Here is a 21,129-nt window from a genome sequence, read left to right on the forward strand (position 1 = left end):
CGATAATCTGGCAATTCATGGAGTGGTCTCCTTGGTTTTAGGCGTTTCAGGCAGGAGGCCCCGGGGCAGTAGGACACACTGGAGAGATGACATCTCTTGGCTGGTTTGGGAAAGCCTCAGGAAAACATGTCGAGTGGTGTCCAGGGAGAGGGAAGTGTGGACTTCTCTGCTTAGGCTGTATAAATAATTATTTAAATAATTATAATTATTTTAGCTGATTAGTTCCATTCCTGCTCATTGAGAAACAGCTTGAGAGTCGCCACTGCTGCTCTCCCAGCTGAACTGCAGCCAATTTTCTGTGCAACAGGATTAGGAAGCAGAATTCATCAGCCTCTCGCTCACTTCCAGCAATGCAACACAAAAAAACCCATAAAGGAAAACCTGATGATATATTTTACATTTCCACTGCTGCACTAAAACGCAAGAGATGTTTTTCCTTTCTATTCAAGGTTGCAAGAAAGTCTGACAGATGGATTGGAAAGTACAAAGATTTTGATCATTTGCACAGCCACGAATATCCTGCCCAACTTTTTTAAAAGCTGCACATCAGCAGGACTTTACCACGCTTCAGTAACTGCTTGAGAAATCCTCCAGCAAGTAATTCCCACCCCCCCTTTTTCCTAATTGTTTCTTTCCTTCAAGGCAGCTGTTGCATCATTTGAAAAAACAAACCTAATGAGGTGCTGAGTCACAGGCAGATGAACTTATTTAGGGAAATATCCAACAGGAAGCAACGGTAACTTTAAATCTATCAAACGCCTCAAAAAGCTTCTACATTTTCAAAGTGACAAGCTAGAAAAATAAACTAGAAAAATAAAGGATACAGTTAAATATGGAGACACTCAGCGTTGTCCAACGATAGTTTGGCTGTTACATCCATCTGTTAATGACTAACTTTCAGAGGCGTCCTGCTCATTCAGCTTAAAGCTGCGTATACCACCCATTTTATTTATTTATTTTTTCAGGTCAGATGATTTAGAGCAGGGGTGTCGAACTCCAGGCCTCGAGGGCCGGTGTCCTGCAGGTTTTAGATATCACCCTGTTTCAACACACCTAAATCCAATGAATAGATCATTGCCAGGCTTCTGCAGAACTTCAAGACATGTTGAGGAGGTAATTTAGCCATTTAAATCAGCTGTGTTGGATCAAGGACACATCTGTGTCCAACACATCTGTGTCCTTGATTCAGCTGTGGCCTGGAGTTAGACACCTGTGGTCTATAGCTAATCAGGACGCAGAACACAATGCACTCAAAATTGCATTAAAAAAAAAAAAAATCTGTGAAACAGTGAGGCTGCGAAAGGTGAACTGCATTATACCGAGGGACCACTGTATATGTATCTGTAAATATATTCAGTAAATATATGCTATAAGTCCAATGGAGTGAGTTCATTGTCAAAGTTTATATAGTCAGGTGTTCCAGTCACTTCCATGGTGACAGCGGTATAACTTTAAGCACCTTGGCATGCAGACTGCTTCTACAGACAGTGGCAAACCATTCTACCTTTATGAAGAGGAGCTAGAGGCATACTCTGATGGGTCAAGATAAGTGGCAAACATTTACCCTATTTAAATTTATGCTGGAATTATTGTGTGACAGCAGAAATGTGCATAAACAACACAACCGTTTAACAGAACGGTTTGTCAGATATCGCTGAAAAATTATCCTAGCGGCAGCGATGTCTGGTATACCATCCTACCGGTAGGATAATTTTTCAGCTTCGTCTGGTAAACCATCCTACCCGTAGGGTAATTTTTCAGCTTCGGCTGGTAAACCATCCTACCCGTAGGGTAATTTTCTCAGCTTCGGCTGGTAAACCATCCTACCGGTAGGGTAATTTTTCAGCTTCGGCTGGTAAACCATCCTACCGGTAGGATAATTTTTCAGCTTCGTCTGGTAAACCATCCTACCGGTAGGGTAATTTTTCAGCTTCGTCTGGTAAACCATCCTACCGGTAGGATAATTTTTCAGCCTACCGGTAGGATAATTTTTCAGCTTCGTCTGGTAAACCATCCTACAGCTTCGGGTAATAGTTCTTTCTCGCGCTGGTAAACCATCCTACCACCGGTGGTAAACCATCCTACCCGTAGGATAATTTTTCAGCTTCGTCTGGTAAACCATCCTACCGGTAGGGTAATTTTTCAGCTTCGGCTGGTAAACCATCCTACCCGTAGGATAATTTTTCAGCTTCGTCTGGTAAACCATCCTACCGGTAATTTCTCAGCTTCGTCTGGTAAACCATTACCTAGGTATTTCTCAGCGTTGGAACATCCTACCGAGGGTAATTTCTCAGCTTCGTCTGGTAAACCATCTACCGTGGACATTTCAGCTCGTCTGGAAACCTCCACCGGTAGGGTAATTTTTCAGCTTCGTCTGGTAAACCAAGGACACATCTAAAACATACAAGACACCGGCCCTCAAGTCCTGGAGTTCGACACCTGTGATTTAGAGGTTTTTTAAGTTTAATCAGTGAGAGTGTGTGGTTGGGTGCCTCTTTCTGTTACCCCAGTGATGGAGTGGTGATCCGTTTGGAGTATACCCGCCTTGGGTGTGTGGGGGGGTAAGATTAAGCACACCCATGAGCAGTGTTGGTCAAGTTACTTGAAAAAAGTAATCAGTAACTAATTACTGATTACTTCCCCCAAAAAGTAATCCCGTTACTTTACTGATTACTTATTTTCAAAAGTAATTAATTACTTAGTTACTTAGTTACTTTTTAAAAAACACGATTTACAACCTGAAGAGGTGATAAAGCAATAGATCTTTCAGCCCAATTCTACTTTTTCTACATAATCCATCATACAAAATGTAATCAAATGGAAAAATCTCTTTTTTTAAACTTGTTTTATCAGTTTTAATCTTTTAAACTTTATGCATCAAGCAAAATTATATGCAACATTCTCTGAGTTGAATAAATTAGTTTAACATTTAAACCTATTTTCTGCACATTCCAGCACATAAAATAAAATATTACTGCCCATCTCTGCCCATGAGTGGAGGGAGTTTTAATTAACTTTACTGATACAATATGGAATACTTGTATAGAAATGTATTGTATTTTATTTATTTAGATTTAACCAAATCTTAAAAAAGGAACTACTGAAACTACAAAAAAATTTGAGACCTTAAAAACTAAATATTGTATCAGTATTTATTTTACTACAAGCGCCAACCTTCTTTATGTCATTGTGATCGTCATCACAGCGTCATGAATTCTTCAGGCACCCACCATCACAGATAAACCTCCTGAAATTAAATGTATTAATTTTACAAACAGATACTCATTTAGATGCAATTAGCAGTAGGCTAAAATGCATGTCACAAATTTGTGTGCTTAATGTTCTCCTGCTTATACTTTGCGCATTGAAATTCAATCAACAGTACTTTTTTTTTTCTAAGCCAAAACCCTCTTTTCGCAGACTTGGTGCGTTAGTAAATCTTGCACTAAGTCTGCGAAAAGAGCTTTACTTACTTTACAATAAGGTGCAAACCAGTCAAAAACAAGAAAGTCAGATTAGACCTTGGCAGAAAACCGATCTACAGAGTTCTGAAGAGAAAAATATGGAGGAGGAGAGACATGATGATGGCAACGTTCTGGTAGACGTACATATAATTATTGTTTATTGATGATGGTGTGCAGGGCTGTGCTGTATACAAAAACTGCAAAACTGCACTTCGGTACTTCAAAGCGCAAATGGACCCAAAGCATACTGCAAAAGCAACCTAATAGTTTCTTAAAGCAAAGAAATGGCACAGTCGCAGCCACCTGACCTGACCTGACTCCAGTAGAGTATTGCTTTTCAGTGTCTGAAGACAAAACCGATTGCAGAAAGACCCACAAACAAGCAGCAACTGAAGGTGCTGCAGTAAAGGCCAAGCTGAGCATCTCAAGGGAGCAAAGAAAGCATTTGGTGTTATCCATGGGTTCTCAACTACAGTCCTTACATTTATTATGGTTGTTTCTCTAGTCAATTTTGTGATTCATTTCCTGTTGATCTATTTGTTTTTGTCAAAACCCTGAAAATCTGCATTTTACTTGCATATTGATCATTTGATTTAAAATCCACAGGGCTGGTAAACACAGGTAAAATATACTGTTTAGTCTCTAAAACTGTAATGAAAATCCATCCAAAACTTTTTAAGCAAACCTGACAAACAAAATCAAATAAAGTGTCACTTTTCTTTTGCAGGCATGTGACTTTTATACCATATTCTCCTGTAATTTAATTTGACACCTATACTGTCAATCTGATCATGTTTGAAAAAAACATAACCCACAAAAACAAACTTTGTTTAACTAATTAAAAAGCCTCAAATTAAACTTGCCCCTCAGTTTTGCTGCATCTTTCTATGTGAATTGTAATATCCTCTCTTTGTAGTTTTGAAGTGACTGAATATAATCTTTTCCACACAATTGAGTTCTTGGATCCCTCTGACATTCCTAAAAGAATGAAAAAATACTCCTCTTATGTTGTCACTCTCATTGTGATTGATCGGATATGCGATTAGTTTTCAGTCATTTGAAAACATTAAAACATTTTGCAGAAGTGCATACAGCCGCCTCTACATAGCATTTAAAATGCAACTCTTCGTAATCTAACATTCATTTTTCTCACTGAGACAAATGAGAAATTATCTGCGTGAATGATTTTTGGTGCGGGAAACCAATTATGTGTAATTACAGGACAAATCTGTGATGAGATTGCTTCTCCCTCTCCCATTTCCCAGAGAAAAATAACCTGCTGTATGAGAGTCAGGAGAGCTTTACCGTGGAGCACACACTCAGCTAAAAACAGTGCTAAAGGACAAATACATTAAGAAAGTTATTTTTTCATTTGTTTAAGTACTACAGCCTGAGGTGAAGTTGGTTTTTAGAGAGCAGGAGATTCCTACTGTAATGTCCAGGTAATGAAAATGTGCTCTCATAATGAACCTTTTACCCAAAGCAAACTACAACACAATGAAATTATAAATATGTAGTGTGGGTTGTTTTTGTGCAAATTAGTCCTACAGCAGTTTTCTGCAGTTATTGTAGATATATAAAATGCACCACTCTGCTGATGGGCTTTGTTGGAAGAAAACACATAAGTTTGAATGCTGAATGGATTCAGTGCTTTAAGACTTAAATAGAGACGAGTAAAGCAGCATCTGACAGCACAATGGGCTGATCATAGCCAAACAAGAGTGAAGCTCTGGCAGTGAATCCCAATAAGAGGTTATAACCACAACATTTCATTAAAGACATTTGAGTTTTGCTTTGATTAAGACATTAAAACTCCACATCACCACAGTGGATTTTAAATCCACTAATCAAGATGTGATTGAAATGCAGATTTTCAGCTTTAATTCAAGGGGTTTAACAAAAGTGTCTATTAATTGTTTTGGTATTACTGCTATTTTTATGCACAGTCCGTCATTTTCAGAGGCTTAGAATTAATTGGCAAGTAGTTTCTTGGCCATGTAAGGCCCGCTCCCTCATTAATCCATGACAAACTATCAGATAAACGATCTGGATTTGATTTAAAGAGTTGGATTTGTACTTGGGAGCCAATTCACTGTAATTCTCAATATGAGGCTCAATACGATGCAAGTGAGGGAGGCCATTACTAGGGTGAAAAAACAAACAAACCCCAAACCAATCAGAGAGTTGGCAAAAAGTTTAGTGGCTAAATCTGCAACCTGTTACAATCATAAAAAGAAAGAATGAATTTACCAGCAACACCAAAGAGCCTGAAAGACCACAGAACACATTTAAAGTGTATGATCACAGAATTCTTTCCATGATTGGGAAAAACAGCCTCACAACATCCAGTCTAGTTGAGATTGTAAGAATGAAGGTGTATCATTGTCAAGATCAAAGGGTTTACAACAAGGTGCAAAACACCACAGGAAGAAGAAAGACCTCTAAAAGAGTTCTGAAAGTGGTATGATTGTCGGTGCCATACAGGCAGTATTTTACAAACCAGCTGATCTACTGGGATTTTCCTCTACAATCATCTATAGCGTCTTTTAAACACCACAGCCTACCAAAGTATCATCACTGACCATGACTGATCCTTTTATAACCACACTGTATTCATCTTTTAAAATCACACCATGTCACAAAGCTCAAATAATCTCAAACTGTCCTTTTTTGTAGCATGACAATAAGTAACTGTACTCAAATGTCCTCCACAGTCACAACAGTCTCAGTCTAATAGAGCAGCTTGTGGTCAGGGAAGTGCTAGAACAGAAAATTTGCAGCAACTTTGTGATGTTATCAACCAAAATATTATAATAATAATATTTCAGCATCTTAAAGAATTAAAACACTTCTGTAGGCAAAAAGTGGTCCAACCTGGTGCCTTCTTTTACCCCAACCGGTCGTGGCAGATGGCCGCCCCTCCCTGAGCCTGGTTCTACCGGAGGTTTCTTCCTGTTAAAAGAAAGTTTTTCCTTCCCCATGTTGCCAAAGTACTTGCTCATAGGGGGTCATATGATTGTTGGGTTTTCCTCCGTATGTATTATTGTAGAGTCTACCTTACAATATAAAGTGCCTTAGACGGAGGGACTGCTCTTGTGATTTGGTGCTATATAAATAAAATTGAATTGAATAGAAATGTATACCTAACAAAGTGGCTGGTGAGTGTATGTTCTGGTGGAGGCACCTACTAATATTCATCGAGGTATAAGATCGATTTTACTGTCAGGATAAACTGAGATGCAGTAGGTGTAGATGAGACGTTACCACACGTCTCAGGAGAAACATGTTGAAGGCAGCGATGAAAGACTGATGAAATTTATAGTGACATGAACTGACTGCACATGTTTTTTTTATTTATTTTTATATTTTTAATCATACGTTTGTCTTTAAAGTCATAAGTTCAGCTGATGCGTTTGAGCCAGACTGCAGCTCTACATGTCAGCTGACAATCTCAAGACGTGCTGAGAGTGTTTGGTGCTGATAACGATATTGATTTAGCAAACTCCTCAGGCTTCCAATACCATCTATTAAGCATCTGATTAAAGTAAGTATTGAACGACAACTGTTGTGTCTTATTCAGTGTGGCACAATTGACGGAGCATCAGAGACAAATTGTTGCTGTCAGTCAGCTGGTAGAGGAAGGTTAAGGCAGGAAATGTTTGAATACTGCAGCAGTTAGCTTAAATTAGCATTTTTTTATTTTATTTTCAAAAGCGTGTAGGCGTTGTTAATTTTCTTAATTTCTGGCAAATTTCTCTTTAGTAAAAAAAATGTAGCGACAATTTAATTAAGCTTTAATTAAGTGTTCGATAAATTTGAATCAGAAGTCATAGGATCCCATCGCTGCCCCCCTATAAAAGGTTTGTTTTTCCAGCAAACATAGCTCTAAATTGGTAAAACCAGTATGTCAAGACAAAGGAGCTGTTATTTCTGTTCATCTCATGATGTTTGTACTTAAAATTCACTGGTAAACTCAGAAGGTCAAGCATGTGCTGAAGCGACTGCAAGTACCTAATTTTTAAAGTAATTGATGCATCTGCACACATCAAATACAGATGCTTTCAGATGTTCACCTTCAACGACAACAACTTCTTCCGCTCATCTGCAAACAAATCTGTGTTTGCCGGAGTGAAGCAAACAAAGTTAGAGCGGTAATAACAAGCAGTAATTAAAGCTCATTTCACGCTGCTGCAGTTTGTGATGCTGCACACATCGAGACATTTGTCAAAATTTCTTAGGATCCTCAGAGGCACATCGCCCCTGTCAGTAAGTCCCATAACCTCTCCAGAAACTGATCAGCCGATGCTCAGGTTTTCACTCACTTCATCCTTAATATGAAATAATAGGACAAATATCAGCTAACCAATCAGGCACCGATAAGCGAAATGAAAAACACTGATTATTGTGGCACCTGTTAGTAGATGGGAATAACTGAACATTTTGTCCTCAAAGCTGATGTGTTAGACGTAAGAAAAAGGATTTAAACAAGTTTCACAAAGGACAGATTGTGATTGCTTGATGACTGGCAAAACTGTTTCCGGTCTGCAGTGGAACAGTGCTGAACCACTGACAGTGCCACGTGCCCAGTGATGCACATGGGGAGTGAAGACTGTCTGTGCTCCCGTGTGGTCCAATCCAACAGGCGAGCTACTGTAGCTCAAATTGCCAAAAATTGGTCCTTATAGAAAGATGTCAGAATAGTCAGTTTGCTGTGTATGCAAGCTGCAGACCAGACAGGGTGCCTATGCTGAACCCTGTGCACCACTCAAAGTGACAATGAGAACACGAGCATCAGGACTGGACCATGGAGCAATGGAAGAAGGCGGCTTGGTCTGATGAATTATGTTTTCATGCACCCTGCTCAGCGTGCATGTGCATGATTTACCTGGGGAACCTGGCACCAGGATGCATGATGGGAAGAAGGCAAGCAAGTGGTGGCAGTGTGAGGTTTTCGGGCAAAACCTGCTGGAAAAGCATGGGGCGTCCATGTGGATGTTACTTTGAGGTGTACCACCTACCTAAACATGCAGAGCATGCACACCTTTTCATGAAAATGATATTCCCTGATGGCTGTGGCCTCTTTCAGCAGAATAATACACCCTGCCACAAAGGAAAAAAAAGGTTCAGGAATGGTTTTAGGAGCACAACAATGATTTTGAGGTTTTGACTTGGCCTCCAAAACCTCCAGATCTCAGTCTAATTGAACAACTGTGGGATGTGCGGGAAAAACAAGTCCGATCCACGGAGGCCTTTACAGCTTAGAGGACTTCAAGGATCTGTTGCTAACATCTTGGTGCCAGATACCACAGCACACATTCAGGGCTCTATGGAGTCTATGCCTTGATGACTCAGTGTTGTTTGGCAGCAAAAGGGAACCAACACAATGGTTAGGTAGGTGGTCATAATGTTATGCCTGGCCGGTGTATGCGTGTATAACTAAATCACATGTTATCACCAAACATCTAGATTTTAAATAGAATTCGCAGCATATAACAGTTATGGTCTCGGTTCATCAAAATCACATTCTTAGAAAATTTTCTATCAAAATAATTTCTTCGTGCCTTAAAAGTGGCTTAAATGTTAACACCATTCTAGAAGAGATCTAGCTTCAGGTTCTGAAAAGTGAAGCCACAGTTTAAGTGCCTTAAACCTGTACTACTTTTAAGGGCCAACAGGGGGCAGCCTCTCTAACTGTAAACAGCTTTTTGGTACAGAAATCTTTGAGAAAAAACAGTTTTTGTTTGCTGTGCATCGAGATCTCTGTAAACACTTTCCTGATTAGTTTGAGCTCATTCACCAGTTTCACATCGTGCTGAATAAAATGTTCAGTTTGTAAATTGTGCTCATTGTTAACTTCAGAAAGAAGGATAATCCAGGATTTGCTAATTGGCTTACAACATGTCAATCACAAGTCTCTACCCAGTGATCGTGTGATGTCCACATCCACTCATTGTTCACCACAATGGGTTTCAAAACACCAAGCAGGCAACAGCAACCAGGGGGTGACACCACAGATCTTCAACACTGTATGTGAATGTAATTCTATAAAACTGGTCTCATTCAACACGAGCGGGCTTATGAATATGTAAATTGCTATTTAAAACCTCCCTCTGCTGCTTTTCTTGTTCACATTCTCATTCTGCTAATACTTTTGCCACTCACAAGTTTTCTTGTTGCATGGAGGGAAACGCAGAAACAGTCCACATGTGGAAATGTGCGCATTAATCAAGTCAAGGAAATTCCAGAAAATGTATTCCATTCATTTGGATACACAGGAAGTTGTTCAGTGGGTGAAACATTTCATAACTCATCCACTGACTTCTTCAGTCTTAAACTGACTGCAGGTTTTAATCTGTTAAGTGCCAAGAGCATTGCTGTGGATTACACACTGGAGGAAACCAAACCACTGGCTAAGCAGAGGGCACAATACAGAAGAGCCATCTCATCAGGATAGGACTCTGCCACCTACAGATGGTGGCTTCTCCTTTGGTGATAAGGATATGAACATCTAAGATGAGCAGAAAAAAAATGACAATTGATAAACTGAGGCAGGGGCCAAAAGTTTTAATGCTGGAGAGAGGAAAAGGTGCTGAGGTTTGGGAAACCTGCAGTCAGCTAAGACTGAAGAAGACTGGAATGAGTGATTAAACATTTCTCCCATATCAATTAATCAGTCAGTCAACCAGTCAGTTAATCCATCCATCATAGTGGGTTGGTGGGTGGAGCTGCCATAGGGCAACACAGGTTACACCCTGGACAGGTCACAGGTCTGTCACGCTGCTAACACAGACAGACAGCCAACCACACTCACATCTATAACCAATCACCATTTAACCCAGTCCCACTAATGGCATGTCTCTGGACTGTGGGAAGAAGCCTAAGTACCCGGAGAGAAGCCACACAGACTCTGGGAGGACATGCAGGCTCCACATAGAAAGACCTCAGCCAGAGAGCTGATTCAAACCCAGGACCTTCTTACTGTGAGGCAACACTGCAAACCTGCATTCACATGAACACAACCAACTTTCTGGCACATGCTAAGGTCTTACTTTTGTATCACAAGATGGAAAAAAACCCCAGTGCCCAATGAGTAAACCAGCAGGTCTGGCACAAAAAGGTACCATTTCTCTGGGTCAGGGTGAGAAACTGTGACAGAATGTATAAAAAAGTAAATAAATAATCCCATGCTATACACCAACATAGTGCAATGTGCACAATGCAGAAAAACATTCATAAGAGATTCACACATTACACATATAATACCATCAAAATGTGAAAACTGCATTAAACTCTGGGTGATAAAGGACTATAATGATGCAGCTGGCTACTTTTGCATGCACTGACATTCCAGCTGGAGTTTGTTTCATATTATGGCAAACAAAAAAGAAAAACTATTTTTTTCAAGTAATGAACATAAGTGGAGCGGGATAAACTGAACAGCTCAAGGTTAAAAGGTACTACAAGAATATAGGATACTTTGGCTAACTTACAAAACACTTCCACTCAGGCTCACTGGGGGTGGGGCAATTTGTTAAAGATAGAAATTGCTAAACAATAATAAAAGCAACAAATATCAAGTTAAAATGAAAAATAAATACAATGGAAATTAAAAACAATACAAAAAGAAAAACAGACATATACACTCTGGGGTCTTCAAACTCAATTAAAGCGGTAAGCCAAATGAAAAAATATATTTTAAGGAGGGATTTAAGTCCAAAGTCGTTGGGCCTGTTCTGCAAAGACTCACCTTTAGTGACTAAACAAGCCTTCAGAATCACTAGCCAGAAAATGTCAAGCAGCAGCCAGCCTCATATGGAGCATCTCACAGACAGGCAGCCTGTGTAGGACTTTGAAAACCGACAATAAAATCTTAAAATCAATTCTAAAACTAACAGGTAGCCAGTGAAAGGCTGCAGGGACTCATTCGCCTGCTTTCCAGGCAGCTAGTCTATTCTTTACATCACTTCCTCTTTCTCACGCTGTCAAACTCAGCCTCTGTTCGGTGTGCTTTAAATCTCAGTGCTCTTCTGTCATTCTGCTTTCCAGACTCTGGTGCAAACCGCCTCCTCCCCAACTCTGCCCTATTCCCATCCAAGCCTCCATCTTCAGCACCACCAGTGTGTAGACTCCGGGGAGGAGGGGTCCTGTCATAATTTCTGTTCTGCTATGTTGGTTAATCCGAGTTTAATTGTCAAATAGCTTATTAATCAAATTCTGTATCTTAATAAATCATATTAAATTCTTGCAAATTATCTCTCCTTATTGAGCTACCTTTGCTCCCCGAGTCTGATTCAAGTCAGAGTTGAAATTCAGAGTGTTTAATCCAGGCACCCCCACAGAGCAGACAGATATTGTTCTGAGGTGTAGTCTTCAGCTCCGCGGAGCTGTAATGGGAGTTTTCTGAAGATTTTAGTTTCCCAAATGCAGCAACTAATAAATAAATTGAAATGACATGTTGAAGTCAGTGTAACAGTTGTATTAACCTTTTCTTTTGCACTTTCGCCGATAAGCAAGAGCTATTAGGGAACAAACAGCATTTCAAGATAAGTTGGTTCTCATGAAGCTTCAGGCTGCTCGCTCATCGTTTCTATCATTCCTGCTGCACGGTTTCATTTTGATTTGTTGGTGAAAAACTCATTCAGCCCAACGAACCATAAAAGCTGAATTTCATCCCTGAGTGAGATAACTTAGAGGTATATTGACTGCATGGACATTAGAAGCAGGGGAAAGAGCATCACATAGAATCCACCTGTGTCTTACATCTCTGCGAGTCTCCTTTTTTTCCTCTCCATTCATTCACTATGACCCACTGACCCTCTCACTGGGTGCCGTGAAATGGACAAATCTTTCAGTTTTTCAGTGTAATTGAAGACCCCAGCAGAGTTACAGGTTTTCCAGTAGGGAGCACTGTTAGTATGTGTCAGTGTGTAACAGCAGATGCCTGCCGAGGGTTGTCCCAGTGATTTGTTTGTCCTGCAGAATGAGTTTGCTGCCTGTCATTAAAGCAGCCAAGCAGGGAGAAACAGTCTGTCTGTCACGAGTCCCTCTGTGGCTGTGCCGAGTTCAGCTTTCCCCAGGCTCGCTCCGTCTATATCTGTCTGTGTTTGTCTCTCTGCTCGCCTCGTCCATCATGCTGCAGACACAATCGCTCCATCTACATTTCAAACATTTAGCTGATGCCGTCATCCAGAGCCGATCATAACATCTGCAACTTTACAAGAAGAAAACATTGTTTGCGTCCTATAACAAAGCTTTAACACGAGTAGTTCAATGATAAACAATGTATCACAGTATCTGCACATTTGAAGGCAGAAATTTGACTTTAATAGACTCGATACAGTTTGAGTGCATGTGTACACACTCACCGTCCTCTTTGACCTCATTCATTTACGCTTCAAAGGAGAAGTAGATAGTAGATACAAGTGGAAAGCTTTTTTTGGAAGGCTGTCTTGCTCAGCCTTACACATGGATTGATAAGACTGGTCACCTGGGAGCTGCTGCTTCTCCACATGAGCCAGTTCAGGTGGTTAAGGCGTCTGACTCCTTGTTGTAAGTGACATATTTTGGATATGTTCAACTGAGAGGAGACCCTATTGTAGACTGACAGACTGGTGGGGTTAAGATTAAGGAGGAAAGGTGGTGGATGAAGAGAAGAGATAAAAGCATCTGTGCTAAGTTGGAAAGAAAAGCAAAACAAATAAAAGCTTGAAATGAACTGAAGAAAAACTGCATATGTTCTAGATAAATGAAATTATGGGGTGTCACGTACTGTTGTTCTTAGTAAAAAGAAAAAGAAAAAAAAAAACCCCCAGAAAACCCAAAGATGAATGGAGAATAAGTGCTCAGTGCATCATGGGAAGCTACCCAGCAACCAGACCTTATTGCAGCATAACTAAGGGATGGCTCAGGGTCACCTGATCCAGCTTTAACTGTAAGCTTTAATGAAAAACAAAACAGGTTTTTCCGTCTCCTGCATCCAAAGTGAGAGCTGGTTCATTTTGAGTGCAAGTCTTCCAATCTCAGTGCTAATTGTCTGTTGTCTTCTTACTGTTTCCCTTCGAAAGTTCATTTTCTTCGGCGTCTTCTTGTGGTTTTCAGTTCATTTTTATTTATATGGTTCCAGTTCGCAACAACTGTCACCTCAAGATGCTTTATATAGTAAGGTAAAGACCATTCAGTGTTAGAAAGAGCACTTGGTGAGAGTGGGAAGGAAAAAACTTTCTTTTAACAGGAAGAAACCTCAGGTAGAACAAGGCTCAGGGAGGGGCAGCCATCCACCGCCACTGCTTGGGGATGAGAGGAAAGAGAAGAGAGGGGAAGCCCCCCGGCAGCCTAAGCCTACAGCACCATAACTAAGGGATGACTCAGGGCCACCTGATCCAGCCCCAAGTATAAGCTTTAATCAAAAAGGAAAGTTTTAAGCCTAATCTTAAAAGCAGAGAGAGTGTCTGTCTCCTGAATCCAAACTGGGAGCTGATTCCATAGTAGAGAGACCTCATAGCTGAAGGCGATGCCCTCTATTCTGCTTTTAGGAACCACCAGTAAGCCCGCAGTCTAAAAGAGCAGTACTCTGTTACTGTGCAGTCTTCACAGAAAGAAACTGCAGCACACTGCTGCACTGCTATGGTATTTTGCCAGCAAGTGGTGCGCAATGTGGGATTTTAGTAAGATGAATGAAAGTCACTCACAATGTTGAATATGTGCGAATTGAAAATGATATTTGTACATAAAAAAGTGTGCAAGGACGAGCTTGATGAACACAGTGCAGCAATTACTATTAAAACACTTTGGGAGCACAGCAGTGTGCAGACTTATCTGGTTTTAAACTGATGCTCTCTTTTTGCGAACCTCCCTTTGGTGAAATTGTCAGTTTTACTTATGTTCAACTTGTCTCTGCAGGTTGAGATTACCATTGTTGTGCAAACTATAACTCAATCTATGTTTTCTGCTGTATAAATGTGCCGAGGAGGGATCAGTGCAGTCTATTAAAATGATGAGATAGTAAAGTATAAACACGCAGCACTCCCTTGAGTTGTCATAGATTACTCACTATGCTTTGGGAATGTGTTTCATGCATATATAAGCTTTATGTGAATGTGAGTACATATATGTGTGTTCCTACCCTTTATCAGAACCTCCCAGCTCTCCAGAGATTTCATTTACAGTACATATGGATTATTGTCTGACAGCTCAGTCTATATTAAGGCTGTTTATTTCTATCCATTGCTCTCAATAATCCCCGAGGTGCAGCAGTGCTCTCATTTCTGCTGCTGCGGTGTCTCCCTTCTCCCATACATTGCAAATGTAACGGTACTTTCTTTGTTGAATGAGATGAGATCTGGGAGCTTTCCTCCCTGCCTGTGTGGGAAGCTAAGCAACCAATCTGTGTGCCTGGCTTTGCATTGTTATTGTTCAGCAGCCACTGGAATCAATTTTAAAATTGCAGCAGGACAGTAAAAGCAGGAGCATCAGTAGCAGACTGCACTGAGCCCAACACCTTCCAAAATTTAATCAATAGCAAGTCACATGACACCCCTCTTCACTCCATGACGACTGGAAAGAGGGCAGTGTGGAGTGTGATATAGTGGAAGGCTTATCAAAAAAATGCAGCTTTGTGCAATCGCATCATAATGGTGACTGTACCCTCCATTCAGACGGTCAGAGATGACTCATCTCTTTCTTTATCACAGACACAAAAAAGTATTTTTATCCTAAACATAGTGAAAATGTTTGCGTAGATCATGTATTTGTCCACAGTTGTAGGATTGTCCTGCGCTCCAAAAATACCCTCGGAGCACGACTCTGAATACAGAGGCTGAAAGCAACGGGGTGTGGATGCTTTCATGCTTTAAAATGATTGGAAGCATTTTCAAATGTGAACGCTATGAGCTTGTGCTGCCAGAAACTGCTCATTTTTTCAGTAAATGTTATCACAGGAAGGCAGAAATTTGAGCACAGGACTTATAAAAGGGGACATGTCACTTGTATTTTAAAGAAGGAAGGCTTAAACAAGGGAAGGACCTGTTAGGAGTCAGGTTCATCCACAGAAACAAAGGCGCTTTTGAAGAGCAGCTTATACATATTGTAAATTTCATTGTAAATTTAGCACTTAGGGTGAATGCTGACCTATAAACTGATCATATATGATGCAGAAACTAACTAGAAGAATTGATTTATAACCCTAATGTAAATAAAGCTCAGAGACACACTTCTCACTGAATTCATGGGTGTAAGAAAAGTAGTTATAGTAGCAAAGTTGGCAACAATTCAGTTCCATTCAACTATTTACATTGCCCCAAATCACAACAGCAGTCGCCTTAAGGCAGTTAACGTTGTAAGGCAAAGACCCTACAGTAACATAGAAAAACACCCCCAACAGTCAGACAAGCCCCTATGAGCATTTGGCAACCGCGGGAAGGAAAAACTCCCTTTTAACAGGAAGAGACCTCCAGCAGAACAAGGCTCAGGAAGCAGTGCGATGTCTGCCGCAATGTTACAAGATAACATGATAGACAATAAATACTTACAAACACACATGGATTATCTCTTCAACAGAAAATTGATGAGACTTTGTTCATTTTACTTGGAGAATTTTGCACTGACAATGTAAAATAATTACATGAAAATGTTGTAATTTCATGTTTTCATTTTGCATTATAATAAAATACAACTTTAGGGAACTGGGGTGTTTGGTGAGATGTCCACACCTAAGACGAAGACTGTGGCACTGTTTTAGCGCACTTTCTTTTCAGAAGAATCTTTGCTATCCTTTGTAAACCTATCCTTTTCACATGCCTGTATGTGATTAAAAAAAATATGGAAAAACCTCAACAGGTCTATCAGATGGAGGATTGAGGTTTTTCTCCACAGCCACATGCATGCTGGACCTCCTGACTCCAAACGTGAACAGATGTTTACTTGTGTTAGGAATAAAACAGGGTAAATTATTCAATTTGGTGTTGTTCTTCTTATCAACTTGTATTAAGTTGTTTCTGTTTAAGTTTTAAAAAGTCTAAAATTAGATTTTAAAAGCGTGCAACATCCCTAAAACTCCAGGGATGGAGGAGACTTGACTGATTGCGAGTTAAATATTCTAGTGTTCCTTGTTTCAACTTGTAGTGAAACACTAGAGTATTGAATTATTGAAGTAATCAGTATGTTATTCTGCGCTGTGACCGGAGGCAGAACTTGGATTTTAGTACAGCGAGCTGAATAATACAAAGCAGACGGAGGAGAGACGATCAGAGGAAGAACGACAGGCCGCAGCTCGCCAAGCTCCACCGACACTTTCTGCTTACTGCAATCAGGTAAAGATTTGAAAACGGGAGCACAGGTGCAGCCTGATGTGGAAGCCATCCAACAGGAGATAACAGAGGGCAGAAAGCTGTGCGTGATCACGTGACCTCTCTAAATCAATTATGAATAAACTTAGAAGATGGCAGCTTTTTTTTCTGTTACTCAAACACAAAACCCCCAAACTCTGGGTTACACCGGAGAGCCCAGGTTCAGTGGGTTTGAGAGAAATCGTCTATGAACTTCTATATAAATAAAGTTGAAATTTTCTAAGACGAGCGTCTTTGGTTTTCCACAGCAAATGTCTTCTTATAAAATTCTAAATTCCTCAGTGACATAATGCCACCCTCACACAAACATTTCACAGGTTTGATCTCAGCTGTAAAAGAGGAATCAGAAGCCATTTACCTGAGTAGACGTTTAGCAGCTTGTTGGCTTTGCTCTTCTTCTTCAGTTTTTATGCTACACACAACATTAAATGTGCACGCTGCCACCTACTGAAGGTAAAAACGTTTTTTTTTGTTCCACTTTCCTTAAACTTTATTCTAAAACAAAAACCTTTAAACACATTTGCATCTTCTCGGCTCATATTAAACAATTACTTTAAAAAAAGTGTTTACATTAATCTCATATATATAATTTATTTACATAATGTCTTTTACAAAAATATTTGACTACATCTCTAAAAAAAAACATTGGCTTTAAAAGATCAAAGAGAAAATGTATTTTTCAGTTAAAGCTTTAAATCTGTATTAAAGCTATATTAAAGCTATCTTTCAATAATCAGACCCCCTCTCCCTGCGACCCAGCCAGCTCCAGCTTGTGTCCAGGTAGCGCTGCCCTACATGCCATGCCTCTCCTCTTTTGATCCACTGCCACCTCGATGCTGCTTCTGCTGGGTTGGTGACCAACTTGATAGCTATTCGCTGGTTAACCCCTGTGATGCCTCGCATTTTGTATGCCCTGCAAACAGATTGGCCCACGAATCCTCTACATCCCACTTCAATGGTTTGGCATCTCTGGCTACATTTAATTAAAATAGTACCAAAGCATTCTCTGTTCTTTGAACAACAGTGTTTCAGAGTTGAGGAGACCTGCTGGTGCTGCTTTAAAGGTGAAAAAGTTTCCCATTCTCACTTGAGCTGCTCAGCACTTTAGGGGCCTCTTTTGTCATAATACCGTGAAGGCATTGTGCTGGATTATGGAGCAGGATGTGGTTTGACATTGTCTTGCCATCCCTGAATTGATGTTATCTGGATGGCTGCATATGTTGCTTTAAAACCTGCATGTTTTTTTTACTGGAACCAGTTCTATGGAACCAGCTTCCGGTTTGAATTTGGGAGACAAACACTACCTCTACTTTTAAGATCACCTTTCCTTTTTGCTAAAGCATATAGTTAAGGCTGGATCAGGTGACCCTGAATCCTCCCTTAGTTATGCTGCAATAGGTGTAGGCTGCTGGGGGATTCCCATGATGCACTGAGTATTTCTTCTTCATTCATCTTTCTCACTCACTCACTGTGCATTGAATCATACTTGTTATTAATCTCTGTCTCTCTTCCACAGCATGTCTTTTATCCTGTCTTCCTTCTCTCACCCCAACCAGTTGCAGGAGATGGCCGCCCCTCCCTGAGCCTGGTTCTGCTGGAGGTTTCTTCCTGTTAAAAGGAAGTTTTTCCTTCCCACTGTCACCAAAGTGCTTGCTCATAGGGGGTGATATGATTGTTAGGTGTTTCTCTCTATGTATTATAAAACTGAATTCAAGTTGAATTGAATTGAATTAAAACCCACATGTGCTGATGAATATAACGGGGCATTCGCGGATGCCGAGTTTTGAACTGGGCATTGGTAACAGGTTAGAAAGTCTTTGGCCTTATTCACAATATCCACAAAATAATTTAAAATTTGTATTGGTCAGACCACAGGTTAGTTTCCCACCGAGTTTCAGTCAGATCAGCTCTTCTCTCATAGATGAGAAAACATTATAAAACAGTATTATTTATCCTTACCAGTTGTAACCAAATTTCACCCAAAGTCACTATGATTCCCTTCAGAAAATAAACAATTTAAATTTGCTGTTAAACATCAGCCACTTCCTCTCATGGACATCAGGAAAGGCTTTCCTTGCACCAATCATCCCTTCTGTTCATCCTGAACATTCAGTGCAAGTGATAAACACAAAACACACAGTCCTTATTAAATTCCAAAATCATTTTAAAAGTTTATCTGAAATTAAAACAGGGCTTCAGCAGTCTCAGCTAGACACATCAAATCCTTCTGCTTGTTCCTGCAACTTAAGAGAGAAACATAATAAGAAAATCTGGCACTTAAACAGCTGCAAAGCTGGAAGCTTAATTTATTTAATTAAGACTGCTGTGGGTTCATATTACCTTCGGATAAGCCCTAAAATACTTTTCTTCGCAAAACAGGTGCTGGGAGTTTTGCTTCCCATTACATCATTTGGAGGCACAGGAGGTGGGGATCTCTAAAACACACACTGCTCAGTGTTCGTGTGCTCCCCTCACAGTTACAAGAGAAAACCGTCAGCCTGTTTAAGCTCTGAGAAGAGAAAAAGGGTTACAAACGATAAAATCCACTTTACTGCTACAGTTTCATGTGGTTTTATCGGTCACCAGATGCTGCATTGGTGACATTTCTGACTATTTTTGTACAACTTCCATGGCCAGGTAGCAAACATGTTACCACAAACGGTAATTAGTCATGGCATAGATACATTTTATGTGGCCCAAACAAAACGACATCTGCAATTTGGCCCATATGAGATGGACCTGTGGCTGTTTGAGGCAGCCGGACACAAACCAAATCAGTCTGTCAGTCGAGGTCAAATACCGTCTAGGCAGACAGACATTCATTGCTGTGTGGGCAATGTTCAGCAAATGTTGCCATGTGACCAGGATATTTCAGCTTTGAATAAACTTTTGATTAATTTGTGTCAAATGTTTGGGACGGCTGTATGTATCAATTTAGTTTGTTAAACAGTGTCACTTTGAGTGACAGCAATACCCATAAAAATGTTTATTACGACATCAAGATGGATAGCTTTAAATCAGTGCAAAATATACCACAGTGAGATGTTGCATTGGACATATTATATTTATTTACAGCTCAATATCTTAAATATTGGATTTTTTTAGCGCAGCTTTGGATGATCGACACTCCTAAAATCATTTTTATCTTATGCAGGGCCTTTGTGCAGCTGCTTATGATTTAAACAAGCTTCTTTTTCTTGAAGGCCAACCTTGCCTCAAGCCGACCTTACTGCATCACCTGCAGGCTGTACTGAATGCAGCAGTTCACCTTATATCAGGAAAGATCACATTGCTGGAAGCCCTACACTGGCTTCCAGTCCATGTCAGGATCCACCCAGTTTAAATTTCACAGTTTTCAGCAGTCTTAGCGGTTTGTCACCACCATATAAACTGAACCTTTACAGCCCCATGCTTCTACTAGAGCGCTGAACTCTATGAACCAGTTGCTCTTTGAAATTCCTGGTTCAAGGCTCAAAAGCAGAGGAGATGAAACCTTTTCAGTGGTGGGTCCTACTCTGTGAAGCAATCTACCTTTCTGCATAAGAGCTGCCAAATCACTCCGCCATTTTAAAGCACTGTTAAAAGCCTGTTTTGTCATGCGTGCTTCCAGTTCTAGTTGAGCAGAGTATCCTGTTTTTTCATTGTACAAGCACAGACATATTTGGTTATTTGGTGATTTGTATGTATTGTGCTATTCAATATATCTTAACATATTGTATTGCCAATAGTCTGGTCTAACCCACATAATTTCCCTAGGGATTAATAAAGTATTCTGATTCTGACTTTTCAAATTAAGATTATAAATTTTATAATTTTAATTTATCATTGGGCAATTTAGTCTATATTTATTTATTGTACTGACTGCTGTGTATAATACAGATTTTGCATAGCCTGCACAGCAGCTCTTTAGTTGACTACTGAAGATGTTTTAAATGCACTGTAGAAATAAACTTGAACGTCTTGACGTCTTTCTTCTGATTGGCTGTCCATCACAAACTTCAATTTCAATTCAATTCAATTTTTAGCGAAACAGGAGAAATATGCTCTCTCTTTCTAGTCCTTGTCAGGACTCTTGCTGCAGCATTTTGGATTAACTGAAGGCTTTTCAGGGAGTTTTTAGGACATCCTGATAATAATGAATTACAGTAGTTCAGCCTGGAAGTTATAAATGCATGAACTAGTTTTTCAGCATCACTCTGAGACAGGATATTTCTAACTTTAGAGACGTTGCGCAAATAGAAGAAAGCAGTCTTACATATTTGTTTAATATGTGCGTTGAAGGACATGTCTTGGTCAAAAATGACTCCAAGGTTCCTCACAGC

This window comes from Simochromis diagramma, unplaced genomic scaffold, assembly GCF_900408965.1.
Source record: "Simochromis diagramma unplaced genomic scaffold, fSimDia1.1 OVJJ01000247.1, whole genome shotgun sequence".
Lineage (NCBI taxonomy): Eukaryota > Metazoa > Chordata > Actinopteri > Cichliformes > Cichlidae > Simochromis > Simochromis diagramma.